The 14,628-nt window shown below is 49.8% G+C and overlaps 1 protein-coding gene across 1 annotated transcript in view; it reads right to left on the bottom strand.

Moving 5' to 3' along the window:
- The window catches only part of LOC146050642 (C-X-C chemokine receptor type 6-like), a 67,203-nt gene extending 57,365 nt beyond the window's left edge, over nucleotides 1-9,838 (bottom strand). Inside the window, exons 1-2 of the mRNA XM_083167752.1 lie at nucleotides 9,806-9,838; nucleotides 8,488-8,526 (exon numbers count right to left, since the gene is read on the bottom strand). The gene's annotated coding sequence lies outside the window, so the exon portion shown is untranslated. The remainder of the gene's footprint in view (nucleotides 1-8,487; nucleotides 8,527-9,805) is intronic.
- Nucleotides 9,839-14,628: the final 4,790 nt, after the last annotated feature.

Here is a 14,628-nt window from a genome sequence, read left to right as displayed (position 1 = left end):
TCACCCTGCAGCCTGCACTATATCACACTGGAACTCCCTCACCCTGCAGCCTGCACTATATCACACTGACGCTCCCTCACCCTGCAGCCTGCACTATATCACACTGACTCTCCCTCACCCTGCAGCCTGCACTATATCACACTGACACCATCCTGCAGCCTGCACTATATCACACTGACCGCACTATATCACACTGGAACTCCCTCACCCTGCAGCCTGCACTATATCACACTGACCCTCTCTCACCCTGCAGCCTGCACTATATCACACTGACGCTCCCTCACCCTCCAGCCTGCACTATATCACACTGACCCTCCCTCACCCTGCAGCCTGCACTATATCACACTGACGCTCCCTCACCCTGCAGCCTGCACTATATCACACTGACGCTCCCTCACCCTGCACTATATCACACTGACGCTTCCTTACCCTGCAGCCTGCACTATATCACACTGACCCTCCCTCACCCTGCAGCCTGCACTATATCACACTGACCCTCCCTCACCCTGCAGCCTGCACTATATCACACTGACGCTCCCTCACCCTGCAGCCTGCACTATATCACACTGACGCTTCCTTACCCTGCAGCCTGCACTATATCACACTGACCCTCCCTCACCCTGCAGCCTGCACTATATCACACTGACGCGCCATCACCCTGCAGCCTGCACTATATCACACTGACGCTCCCTCACCCTGCAGCCTGCACTATATCACACTGACCCTCCCTCACCCTGCAGCCTGCACTATATCACACTGACGCTCCCTCACCCTGCAGCCTGCACTATATCACACTGACTCTCCCTCACCCTGCAGCCTGCAGTATATCACACTGATGCTCCCTCAACCTGCAGCCTGCACTATATCACACTGACACCCTCCCTCACCCTGCAGCCTGCACTATATCACACTGACGCTCCCTCACCCTGTACTACATCACACTGACGCTCCCTCACCCTGCGATAGGCACATGACTGAGGTGGGAAATGAGTGGGTGCAGCAGGACAGAACCAGGCACAGAATGCAGTTTGGCAATGAGTTGGCGCTGCGGGACAGAGCTTGGCGTAGGACAGAAGCGTGCAATGAGTTGGCGCTGCGGGACAGAGCTTGGCGTAGGACAGAAGCGTGCAATGAGTTGGCGCAGCAGGACAAAGCCAGGCACAGCACAGAAGTGGGCATTGAGTTGGTGCAGCAGCACAGAGCCAGGCACAGCACAGAAGTCAGCAATGAGTTGGTGCAATGGGACAGAGCCAGGCGCAGGACGGAGGTGGGCAATGAGTTGGAGCAGTGGGACAGAGTCAGACACAGGACAGAAGCGGGCAATGAGTTGGAGCAGCGGGACAGAGTCAGGCATAGCACAGGAGCGGGCAATGAGTTGGCGCAGCGGGACAGAGTCAGACACAGGACGGAAGCAGGCAATGAGTTGGGGCAGCAGGACAGAACCAGTCACAGGACAGAAGCGGGCAATGAGTTGGTGCAGCAGGACAGAGCCAGGCACAGGACAGAGGTGGGCAATGAGTTGCTACAGTGGGACAGAGCCATGCACAGGACAGAAATGGGCAATGAGTTGGGACAGCAGGACAGAGCCAGGCAGAGGACAGAAGCAGGAAATGAGATGGGGCAGCAGGACAGAGCCAGGCACAGGACAGAAGCGGGCAATGAGTTGCTACAGTGGGACAGAGCCATGCACAGGACAGAAGCGGGCAATGAGTTGGTGCAGCAGGACAGAGCCAGGCACAGGACAGAAGCGAGAAATGAGTTGGGGCAGCGGGACAGAGTCAGACACAGGACAGAAGCGGGCAATTAGTTGGAGCAGTGGGACAGAGTCAGGCATAGCACAGAAGCGGGCAATGAGTTGCTACATCGGGACAGAGTCAGACACAGGACAGAAGCGGGCAATTAGTTGGAGCAGCGGGACAGAGTCAGGCATAGCACAGAAGCGGGCAATGAGTTGGCGCAGCGGGACAGAGTCAGACACAGGACGGAAGCAGGCAATGAGTTGGGGCAGCAAGACAGAACCAGTCACAGGACAGAAGCGGGCAATGAGTTGGGGCAGCAGGACAGAGCCAGGCAGCAGCGCATCCGCGCACAATCACCGCCGGCTGATTTCTGTCACCCCCTCTGGCGGCGGCCATCTTTTGGGATCCATCAGCCTATGCTGCGTGGCTCCATTCACTGCTGTCAAGCAGCAAGCCAATCACGGCGCAGCTTCCCCTTCAAATACTGACTTGCCGGGCAAGACCGGCAGTCAGTACAATGATGTCTATCCGCACGCATCATTAGACTCTCCTTGTTGTCTGTAGCATTCACTACAGTTCCTGTGCCTCCGTTGAAATCATTCTCAACTCCTGCTGATCGTCTCACTGCTATACCTTATCATCACGGAACCTGCTGCGGCCAATATGGACTGGATAAGGTTAGCCCCCCAAAGGGGTATTATCTTTCTCCTCATTCCTGACGGTTACTCTCCGTGGTCACTACTGGTTCTGCTGCCACGATCCTACTCAGCAATATCATTCGGACTTCATCATCCAATTCTTCATTCAACCATCCAATTATTCCTACAATCATTCAATCCTCCAATTCTTTATCCAATCCTCCAATCTTCATCCAACCATCCAATTCTTCATTCAACCATCCAATTATTCTTTCAATCATTCAATCCTCATCCAATCATCCAAGTCTTCATCCAATTCTCCATCCAATCCTCATCCAATCATCCAAGTCTTCATCCAATCATCCAATTCTCCATCCAAACATCCAACCCTCATCCAATCATCCAATTCTTCAACCAATCATTCAATACTTCTTTCAACTACCCAATTACCAAGCATCTTCAATCTCTCCAATAAAGTATTGTATATTATTGACTTTATCATATCAGAAACTACAGTTTTACTATTGTGCCATTATTCATATCCTGTATCGCAGTATCTTCATTAAATAAGGTTTTTCTTTATCTCATTGCTTCACTCCCTTCTGTTGTTGATGCAATAACCTTATATTAAAAAAAACAGGAGTTTAAGGCCAATCAATCGTGCGCTAAATGACGGCAGCTTAGGATAAACAGACAATGAAGAACCACTTCATATGCACATACAATACCAAATCGATGTCTGAAGTCCCCTTTGTGTCACAGGTCACAGGCCTGTGACCTGTGACACAAAGGGGACTTCAGTGGATCTTACCTGATACCAGCAGCATTCCGGGGACGCCTGTGGTAACATTCCAATGCGCTGTTTGTCTACATTTTCATCTGTAGACATATCTATTCGGTGAGGGTCCTCTGTTATAGTCCTCCTGTGCCAATTTGTTTTTATTTGTTACTGTTATTAAAACGTACTGCACCAAATATTATTTCTCTCATCTTTCGGAGCTTTACCTGCACCTGGGGGTTAACGAGAGGAAGTGGATCTATTGGTGGAACCCAGATTCCCCTCAATCAAGTGCGATTGCCTACAAATTCAGTAGACTAATCTTTGTGGTACGAGCAAACCTCACTTGTTTTATAGATGTGTTCTATATAGTGTAACAATATCACACTATTGGCTTTTTTCCTTCTCTTTTGGGTACCATACTAAAAATTGAGAGGAAGGCCTTTTATCGATAGCGCTCTGGAATTTCAGACATCGATTTGGTATTGTATGAACCTTATATTAAAGCCCCCAGCCTCCGTTACACTCCAGCTGGTGCTTCACGAAACGTGACAAGAAGCTTGCAATGAGTTGGGGCAGCAGGGCAGAGCCAGGCACAGGACAGAGGTGGGCAATGAGTTGGCAAAGTGGGACAGAGCCAGGCACAGGACAGAAGCGGGCAATGAGTTGGCGGAGTGGCACAGAGATTGGAGTTATGGCTGTCAGCCCTCTGATAGGTGGATAGCTCCAGCCATTCCCTATCTGGCTGCAGGCTGGGAGGCAGCTAGAGAATGCTGGACTCTGGTGGCAGACAAGGATCGCTCCCTGGGACTTGCAAACAAACCACCGGTGCCTGGTAACACTCCCCGCTGGTGCCTGGTAACACTCCCCGCTGGTGCCTGGTAACACTCCCCGCTGGTGCCTGGTAACACTCCCCGCTGGTGCCTGGTAACACTCCCCGCTGGTGCCTGGTAACACTCCCCGCTGGTGCCTGGTAACACTCCCCGCTGGTGCCTGGTAATACTCCCCACTGGTAGGCAAACCTTCACTTGACTGTTCTTTTTCGGATTACCGCTTGAGATTGTAAATCGTACGGATTAACCTGTTTAATACCCAGTGGCTTTTCCCTACCCATTTGAACATTTGCAAAGAAAGAAAGCCTTTATATGTGTTATGTATGTCAGTCCTGTCTGCCAGTATACCGCTATTAGGACACCAATGACTGCGATTATCATTGCTGTATAAGGATCTTTTTTATAAGTGTATCAGATACTAAACATTTTTTTAAATAAAATAATTTCTTCTTTTTAACAAATTGTGTCAGTAATCTGATTTATATCCACTTGTAGTAAGCGGTAAAGGTCAGCGCAGATTAAACCCACAACCCCTCTTTGTATACCATTAATATTGGGTATTATGTAGTATACCCTGGTTAAACCTGCAGCGACCATCTATACTGCTAACTCAGCACAGTTGCAACTTGCTACCCATTTTTCTCTAATGCTGGACTCTGATTGGTGAATAGGACCAGGCAGCTTTCTCGAATTCCTCCCAAGAAGCTCAGGAGGCAGATGCCCACAACCCAATCTGCCCCAGCATGAAGGCCCCAGAATTTCTGGGCCCTTGTGCAGCTGCCCAATGAGCCCGGACGTTAAGATGGACCTGCCATGCAATGGATGCTAAGTGTAATTATATAGCGTCCTTGCCTGTGTTTGCTGCACCCTTCTCTGTACCTGCCGAGTCCATGTTACCTCAGCTAATACTGTGCAGCCAGCAGACATCACCACTTGTACAGGATGAGGCCTAACCACATGTTATATCTTCACTCTGTAATGATGACCACAAACCACAGAGGAAAGCACCAGTCATTTGTTGTTCACTGACAAGACAGAAAATACAACATTCTGTAGGAATCACATGAAGCCTAAGGCCTGATTCTGCCAACATTGGGCACAGCGCAGTGTTGTGCGTCCGAGCAGTGGCGTAACTAGATACATGTGGGCCCCATAGCAAAAGTTTTTAAGGGCCCCTATTTATCATCTAATGCTGAAAAATGTATACAGCACATGATACTTTGACAGGCAAAGTGGGCCCCTCTCAGCTCTGGGCCCCATAGCAGTTGCACCCCCTGCACCTATGGTAGTTACGCCCTTGCGTCCGAGTCTCATAAATGGTGCCAGGAAAGCGTCTTAGTGCCTGTGTTATGGGGGTGCTGCGGTCTGTGAGTTACAGTGGTTGTGTACACAGACTCGCACCCTCTGACTTTCTATCATGCAATGCTGTTGTGGTGAGCAGTGCTGTGTCCCTGCATGCCCCCGCACCCCCCACCATCTTTCAGTCACAAGCCCCCCCTAAGGGCACTAGACACACCTACAATTTCCCTGGCAATAAACGGACAGTTACATCTACAAATGGCGGCTTCCTGTCAGTCACCTTGCAATGAGGCCCAGAGACTCTGCACCTGACATGATGTCATCTAAAGACACTCCGATCACAATGGCAGTCTACAGTATATGGGTGCTGTAATCCATGCACGCTGAGAAGCACGAATGTATACATGGAAGGACTTCAAATGGCTAGGACTAATATAGATTGGAGCACCAAAAGGAATAAAACTTAAATTGTTAATATTTTGACGTTTCGTCAACATGTGACTTAACCAGGGGGTGTTCAGTTCTGACATTGGAACAAATCAATCAAAGCGCTTTTTTCACAAGTCATAAATGGGAATTCCATGTCATTTTCTCAACAGTTCCTTTAGGTCTGTGACATAGTAATCAGGGTGTAATGGACATACAAGAGGCTGATCAAGCTCCAACACAACTGCCCCTATTAGATGTGCTCAGCTGGGGTATCTGTGTCACAATCATATTTTCAAGGACTTTTATTATTGTTGATGACATTAAAAGGCTTTATAGTGTAAGAAGTCACCTTGTGGCGCCATCGCTTCTTTGTGACATGCAGCCTTTAACTTCTTATGTAACCCCTCATGGAGGTGGATTGGAATAGTCCACCGATTTATAATTATACTAAGTGTATGGCACAAGACTGTGGGCCGGCTTATAGTTGCCTTAAACAGAAGGGGAGAACTGCTTAGCCAGCCCCGGAGAATAAAGGCTCGTGAGCCGCATCACCACTCTGTGGAGGGATCCGTTTGGACAGATATGAGCAGGGAAACTGTAAGGAAACGACAGTTGAACGTTATGGAGGCTGCCTAAAGGAGTTCCCCCAAGAGCCCTTAGGGAGAAGCTGTACGAGAGAGCCTCTTACTGACGACTGTGGTGCCGGGGATTGCAACGACCTTCGGTGATCTTGGTGCACAGTCAGCCAGCGGCACCGATCCACCATATGGTGTGACTCCGCCAGCAGGGCGGTCCCGGATGACTAGAAGAGAAGGACAGACTGAGATAGCCAGGAGGCGCGGCCTGCACAAGGGGAGTCAGTGGCAGGCGGGTAATTCTTACAAGTCTCTTACATCACTGAGCTTAGAGATGTGACCATTCTGTGAGGCAGCAGCGGTAGAGGTACCTGCTGGGGAGAAAGGGTAAAGCACAAGCCGGGCCAGTGAGTCACATTGGAAAAGGAGAATTATAGGTGAACTGACACTGAAGTTGCATAGTAATGAAGGGAGCAGCCTGCTCATAAGAGAGGGATCACACAGAGCCCTTCATTATTAATAGGTACCAGTGGCGTAAATTCATCCCAGTTGCCTGGTGGAAAGATAAATATAGGTGCCCCCAAATCATACTTGCCGACTTCTCAGCTGGGCTTTGCGGGAGAGAGCAGTTTGTTATAGGAAATAGGGGGCGTGGGGAACTCACAAGCATAATTTGGATAGCTCCGCCCATGGCCCCGCCCCATTTACGACATGTAAATGGGCGGGGACATGGGCGGAGCTATCCAAAGTACATTTCAGAGTGTACTTTAGTGCTACATTTATCAAATTTGCAAACCTTCCTTCTTCCCACCCTCCCTCCACGCTGCTGCAGCTTTATAAAATGAGCTGTTCATCTCCTCCTTTGACCTGCACCCTCATAAAAATGCTAAAAGGCAGTGGGGAGACCTGTACATGAATACATTTGACGTAAGAGTTCAGCCATTCATTGTAAAGAATGGAACGTATAATACAGCCAAAGATTGCTTTGCTGATCAGAATTTCACTGTACCAATAGTCGTGGGTGCTGCGTTGGGAGTCCTTGTAATCCTAGTGATTGTGGCTTATTTCATTGGCCGCAGGAATCGGCGGTCCATTGGATATGAACATTTTTAAGGATTATGAGAGAGGATTTCAAAGTATTTGACACAGTATTTACAATGAGCAATATCAGAACTGACTCTACAGACCGTTATAAAGCATTACATCTTCCATTCAAAAAAAAAAAGGCAGTGGGGAGGGGAACGATTTTTATGAAGCTGCGCTGCTGCTGCAGCGGCAGCACGAGCGTGGGGGTCTGCAGTGAGTAGGGGGAGAGAGACTGCCTGGGAGGGGAAGACAGTCTGAGCCCCATTAAAGAGAACAGCGGGGAGCAGAGGGAGAAAAGCAGGAGGGAAGCAGCCAGCCGCTAGCTTACCATGTCTGCGGCGCTGCCCTCTGCTGCTTGTGCCGCTCACTCTGCTACTCCTGCGGCTGGCCCTTGCTGTGCTAGTGTGCTCTGCTGCCAGGGCTATGACGGTGACCAAGTCCGGTCCTACAGAACCCCGGCCGGCATCTAATAAGATGCTGCGAGGTCACCGTCTGTCAGACCCTGAACTTTGTGACTTGCGCATGCGCAGTCACTGGTTTTTTATTTTGACAGTCAGTCTAAAGCGGGAGGATCCGATATATTCCCGGGAGACCGGGAGAAAGGATCAAAAGGCGGGATACTCCCGCTAAATGCGGGAGGGTCGGCAACTATGCCCCAAATAGCTCATTCAGTAAGGTGTCTGTCTCTAGTAAAGCAGGTCATGGGCTCTAATACAGGGTGGGACACTTGCAAAAAATGATGTTAGGAGGGGGGACTCAGCCACAGAAGCAAGATCAACGTCTTTCAATTAAGTGATTCAAACTGGCAGGGGAAGATTGATGCCCCCTTGGGAGCAGGAGCCCGGCAGCGGATTACTCCATTACCTCCCAGAGTTACACATATTGGCTGAACACAGTCAGGAGTATTAAGGGAGTTGACATTTAGACAGACAGACTATAAAATCCTCTCCCAGCATCTGTCATTGCCCAGTGTGAAGGAAAGTGACGCAGCAAGGATCATTTATACAGTCGGCATACTACATGAAACAGCCTAAAGGATTGGCAAAGATTATTAGATGTATTTACAGTACTATTTATTTAAGAAGTGCTTTACCTTTATTTCTGACTCACCGGCAGCTTTAAGACTGTATTCAGTGAAACGTTTGCTTCCTGTAAAATAAAGGGCAGGCCAAGTTATCTATTGAGATAGAAGTGACTGGTCTGCCACAATAGTACACCCATGGCGTGTCACACAGTAGCGGAACATTACATCTACATTCAATTGTTGCAACCTTATAGGATGGAGCTAATTACAGGAATTTGACTATGAGAACTGCTGCTGTGAGATAGTTTGGTACTTGTGTACTTTCACGGCTCCCATCGCATGCCATATGTAGTGGCATGGATGGCATGCGATGCGATTTTCCCGTGTTTTTATGCATTTTTGCTAAAATCGCATGCGATTGTATGAGATCTGATGCGATGCGATGTCATTTTTCTTCGGGTTGGCGTTGATAGTGGGGGTGGTACAGTGTGAAAAATGACATTTGGGGTGCATTTTACATGATGTCAACTCATGTCCATAATTTCAGTGAAAAATGACATCGCATCGCATCAGATCGCATGTGATCTCATGCGATGCAATGCGATATTTCACTGTACGATGCACATCGTGGGAGCCGTGAAAGTACACAAGTACCGATAGTTTATTGAGAAGAGAAGTTAGAAATTCTCTGTGCACAAAGTAGCTACTTTGATGGCTGAGGATTATGGCCCCCATTTATCATTGATCATATTTACAATGCGATCTGAGCAGAATATTACCACCCAGGATCGCATTGTAAAATGCGATCATATCACCTCAATGTATTATGTTTGAGGGCGCAGGGACAGGTTCCGAACGGAGCCTATCCCTGCGATGCCAGAAGCCAGGGGGTCTGCGCATGCGCTGTTATGAGCTGACCCCCCCCCGCGACCCCGCTGACCGCACTGCCACTTGGGCAGTGCGATATGTAGCCATATCAGAATGGCGATAGCCCAGGGGTGCGATGCCGGGTTGCCTGATGTTGATACATCGGGCAGCTTCGCATCCCCCATAGAAACCTATGGGGGATGTGTCCAGCGGCGCTGCAGGGAGGATCGCAGCAGGGATCGGAGATTCCTGCTGTGGTCCCCTTTAATACATTCCAGGGATACTTAATGTTTGCGGTTTATTTAGCTGCAAATATTGCTTGATAAATGGGCCCCTTAACCATTTGCCTTTAGCAGAATCAAGGGGAGCTCCGGAAATATTGATTATATGGTTTGCTGATAAATACAACTGTATAGCATATTCTGTGACATTGATTTGGACTTGTAAAACAGTTTCTACTTTGTTAATTTGTGTTGTGATTTATAAAGTATATGTTAAAGTAAACACACGTTTTGCCAGGATCGGCCTAACACGTACCTATACTGTACCTGGAGTCCCAGGGGATTCTACCTGTGAAGAAGAAGGTAAAGGAAAATAAATACCAAAAACAATTCTGTGTATCACAAGTATATGGTTCAATACTGCCATTAATGGTATTCCTGAGTGTTTTGTCATATATGTACTGCACCACCAGCACCCACAGCACCGTGCCCATGCGGGATGGACCCCGCAGCGTCCCCACTGCCCAGCATCCAGAGGGACCCGAAGTACTGTGCCCATGCCAGACCCAATGCCTCCCCAGCAGTGCGTGAACCCCGCTGCCCGGATCCTCCACGCAGGTAAGTATCAGGGGAGGGTGGGCACAGCGCAGGTTTTGTAGCTTTCACTAGGGGTTCAATGTGAAAGGTACAAAACCGGTCATTAACCAGTAATATACCGTTTACTACATGCAGTGGGAAAGGGGTTAAAACCTGCTTTGACCCATTTAAAAAAACAGGTAGAAGCAGGTTTGGCAGTGGGAAAGCAGCATGAGTGATGTCTGTGTAGGTGGGGAGCACTGTCGGTCTTATAATCATAGGATAGAACAAGGGCTGCATAGGCTCCAGTGAATTTAAGAGCCTGTGAATTTGATGGTTGTAAATAAAGTTATAGAAGTGATTGCAAAGTGCCCAGGGGAAATAGGAGGTTGAGTGGCAGTTAGATCTGCCAATCAGGTAGCATAGGGGCGGCAGCTTAGAGAGGGGTATATTAGGTGATGCTGGCAGGAAGTACTCCCTCTTTGAGTCTGGATCAGTCTGGGAGCAGATAATTCACAATTGCTCACATTCTCTGTCATTCCTCCTCATTCCTCCCTGTACAGCTTGCTTTTTCTGTCTGTGTACCTTATCTGCTCCCTCTTGCACAAAATACCCTGTCCTGTATCACAGCCACATGTAGACAGTGTCAGGGCTGGGGATTTCCATGCTGGCAGTGGTGGTTCTACAGCACCACCTGCTGGTGCCCTGGTTACTAGGTTTCATTTCACCTGTGGCATTGAATATAATATGGGGGGTGTCTTTGAGGTACAAGGCCTGCTGTCTGTGGGCTTCCTGCCTCACCTGGGATGGTGCAGCCATGCCTGTTACAGCTGGCCACCATTTCTGCCCTCTCTGTTAGCTAAAACAATGGTGAGAGCTGCTCAATCAAACTAGTAATGCCCCCCCCCCCCCCCCCCCCAGGTGCTGCAAGGGAGGGGATTTAACCCCCAGCACACCAAAGCGCATCTCTTATATATTTAGCCAGATCTGTCACTCATCCTCTGTGTAAATAAAGTTCCCACCCAGCGGGATACACAAACCTGCTCCCCTAGGGAAAAGACCAGTGTTCTATGTGTATAACGTTCCCGCCCAGCGTTATACACAAACCCGCCCCCCCTAAGGAAAAGACCAGTTATACTCACCCCACCCCCTTGACATCACCTCCCCCCGCCCAGCCAGGGCTACAGTACACGCCCACCATCCACCATTTCTCCACAGTCACCATCCACCATTACTCCAGCACCCCCCCCCCCCCCTCTGCCAGCACCCCCCCCCCCAGACACCCGCGACCCCCCCTCATGCGATTCACAGGCCTCCCGTGCCTCCTCCTGTGATTCGCGGGCCCCCCGTGACCCCCCCCCCTGCAATTCGCAGCCCCCGCGATTTGCGGACCCCTGCCCCCTCCCGCGATTCACGGCACCCCACACGGCACCCCACACGGCACCTTTCGGAGCCCTGTCCCTGCATCCCCATAATGATACATCCCGGCTGTGTTAAAAGCAACCACTATGCGATGCCCAGCGATGTCACCACGCCGGCATCGCATATTAATGATAAATGCACCCCAAGGTCTCTACACATTCCCCTAGTTTCCCAATGCGCTCCCTCCCCCCCGAGGGCCATGGGTCAGTCGAGGCGACCTCCCACCATGTTGTTTCCCAGGGTGGTTAGCGCTGTGATGTCTCATGCCTGTGTTTCTTCCAAGGTCATAGTTGGTGCAGATCGTATTTCCTCTGCGGCTGAGCCGTCACCACTGGATGTCACTCCGATGGTTCTCTCTGCAGATGCTGGTTTGGGCATGTGAGGGTGCAGACAAGCAGAGGCACCTCCCCGACTCACCCGGCAAAGGAGGGTACTAGCCACGCAAAGCGAGGAGACGAAGTGTCCGAGCCTTGGGTTCCAGCCGATACAGTTACCCCGGCACCGTCTGCTGTCGAGCAGGGAGCCGCTTCTATGGCTGGTGAGAACACTGATATGTCTGAGTGTGAGTCCTCCTCCCTCTCTTCTGCTAGCAGCGAGGAGTCGGGGTCCCCCAAGGGCCCGCACAAATTTGCGAAGCTAGGGGCGCGTGCAGTGGCTAAGCGTGTTAAGGGGGCTAAGCGCACGCGAAAGGAGAAGCTCCACTGCGCCAACACTGCAGTTTCCCGTTACGTAAGGGTGTTAGGGATAAGATTAGGAAGGACAAGTTTGTGACCTTTTTACACTCACTACCGATATGAAGGACTTCGAAAAGGCCAGGAAGTCCGCAGGCAATTAAACGCTTTCACAATTGGCTAAAGGGGTTCCTGATTTTCGCCTCTTGCTATCTTGCATGAGACCGGAGGAACATTTGAACGTCGTGCGTTACCTGTTCTTGGTTAACGAGACGTTCATAACCCATAAAGGTAGTGCATGGCGTGATTACAACGAGAAATTTTTTATCACCCATGAGGGGTCCAAAAACATGCCCATGGGGTGCAAGCATGTGGAAATCTGGCTGGAGGTAATTGGCCAGCCAGCCTTCCACTAAACCCACTGGCAAGTAGCCCTTTCCTGGGGGGAAATCCCGGCAGCAAAGGGAAGTGTTTCGCCTTTAATGACGGCAAATGTGACAGGGGCACAAAGGTCACCCCAGCAAGTCTTGCAAGGCAGCCAAGCAGGGTGACGCCAGCACTGGCGGCAAATAAGGCCCCTTCTCCCATAGTAGGTTCCGAGTTAGCCCGCAGGTGGTGGGTTACCCAAAGCGAGCTGAGGCTAAGTTCTTGTTCTAAGGCCAGTTACGGTGGTGTCCAATAGGAACCTTAAGTCTGCAAGGGAGTTTCCCGAGGTGGTGAGACAGAAGGTGCATGCAAAAGTAGAGTTAGGCAGGATGGCTGACCCTCTTCCCCAGATGTTTTCCCTTTTGGGGGTTGTTCCCAAGAAAACACCCGGGAAATATAGACTAATACAGCACCTGTCTTACCCCCACGGGAGTTCCATCAACTACACTATTACCGATGACCAGTGCAGTGTGCATTATCAGCTGTTTGATGAGGTACTCAGCATAGTCCAGGGGTGCTCATGGCCAAGCAGGACATAGAGTCTGCTTTTCGCCTCCTTCCCCTTCACCCTGAGTCTTTTCGGTTTATGGGTTTCCGGCTTGGCGGTGGCAATTTCATAGACAAATGCCGGCCTATGTGTTGCTCCGTCTCCTGCTCCTATTTTGAGAAATTCAGCACCTTTTTGCACTGGTGTATACAGGCCGACATGGGTTACCGTGGTGTGGCTCACTACTCTTTGTAGGGCCAGGAGACTGCAGTATGTGCGCAGATATCCTTGCAGCGGCAGTCCTATCCAAGGGTCGTTGGGGTCCCCATTGCAGCTGACAAAATGGAGGGCCCGACTAGGTTACTTTCGTACCTAGGCATAGAGATTGATTCAGCCGAGGGCTGCTGTCGCTTGCCCGAGGACAAGGTGGCCAAATTGTTGGCTCTAATTGGGTAATGCCTTTGAAAGAGGAGGGTCCGGCTGCGGCTGATTCAGTCGTTGCTTGGATCTTTCAATTTCGCATGTCGTATTATCCCCATGGGGCGAGTCTTCTGCCAAAAATTGGAGAGGGCCACGGCGGGGGTTAGAGACCCACACCACACTATTAGATTGTGCTGGGAGATGAAGGATGACCTGGTATCCCACAGTTTAATTGCAAGCTACTATGGCCCTCCAAGCCCTCCTCTAACGTTGAGCTTCAGCTGTTCACGGACGCTGCAGGCTCCGTGGGGTTCGGGGCATATTTATAGGGTGAGTGGTGCTGCGCCCCATGGCCTCAGTTATGGATTGACCGTGGTTTCACTGCAAACCTGCTGCTGCTAGAGCTTTTCCCTATCATAGTCGCGGTGGAGTTATGGGCAATGCAGTTGGTGGATCGGAGCACAGTGTTCTGGTGTGACAACTTAGGGGTAGTTCACGCCATCAATAACCAGAGGGCGGTTACCCCGGAGGCACTCAGGCTTTTGAGGCACCTGATGTTGCATTGTTGTTGCACAAGAAGGGGTGTTGTCAGATTGGGGCGCTTCGGTCGCTACCATGAGCAGCACCCGAGATGACTGGTGCTGTTCACAAGTGCTTTCTTTGCCATCCCTTAGACAAATAGGGGTCATACCATTACAATAAATATTCATGACCTATTTAAACGTACGCAGTGGTTGTCCGTGTCGTTATTTATAGATTAAGGCGTTTGTGTGATTTATTTCTAGGCATAAGAGTTAAGTGAAGGTATAGGCCAAGCAGCATAATTCATTAGGCGCCATAAGCAGTGACTCTGAACTTCAACGTTTCAGCATAATTTTAAAACTTTCATCAGGAATTATTCCTGACAAAGGTTTTTAAATAAAGCCCAACACATATCTATTAACCCCCCTTCACGAACCCTGCCCGTGAAATTAGATTACAATTGCCACCGCCAATAATTACTCATATAATATACGTATTTTTCAAACCCAGCCTGAAACATGACAGGTAGGAGATGATTGGCTGCCTGCTGATCACTCACTTTGTCACTTTCCCTATAGTCTAACATTAAGGCTGAATAAAACACAGTATAGGGAT

The sequence above is a fragment of the Crinia signifera genome, chromosome 12, assembly GCF_055691185.1.
Source record: "Crinia signifera chromosome 12, ASM5569118v1, whole genome shotgun sequence".
NCBI lineage: Eukaryota > Metazoa > Chordata > Amphibia > Anura > Myobatrachidae > Crinia > Crinia signifera.
The sequence above is the reverse complement of the archived record's forward strand: the minus strand, read 5'-3'. Positions and strand labels throughout refer to the sequence as shown.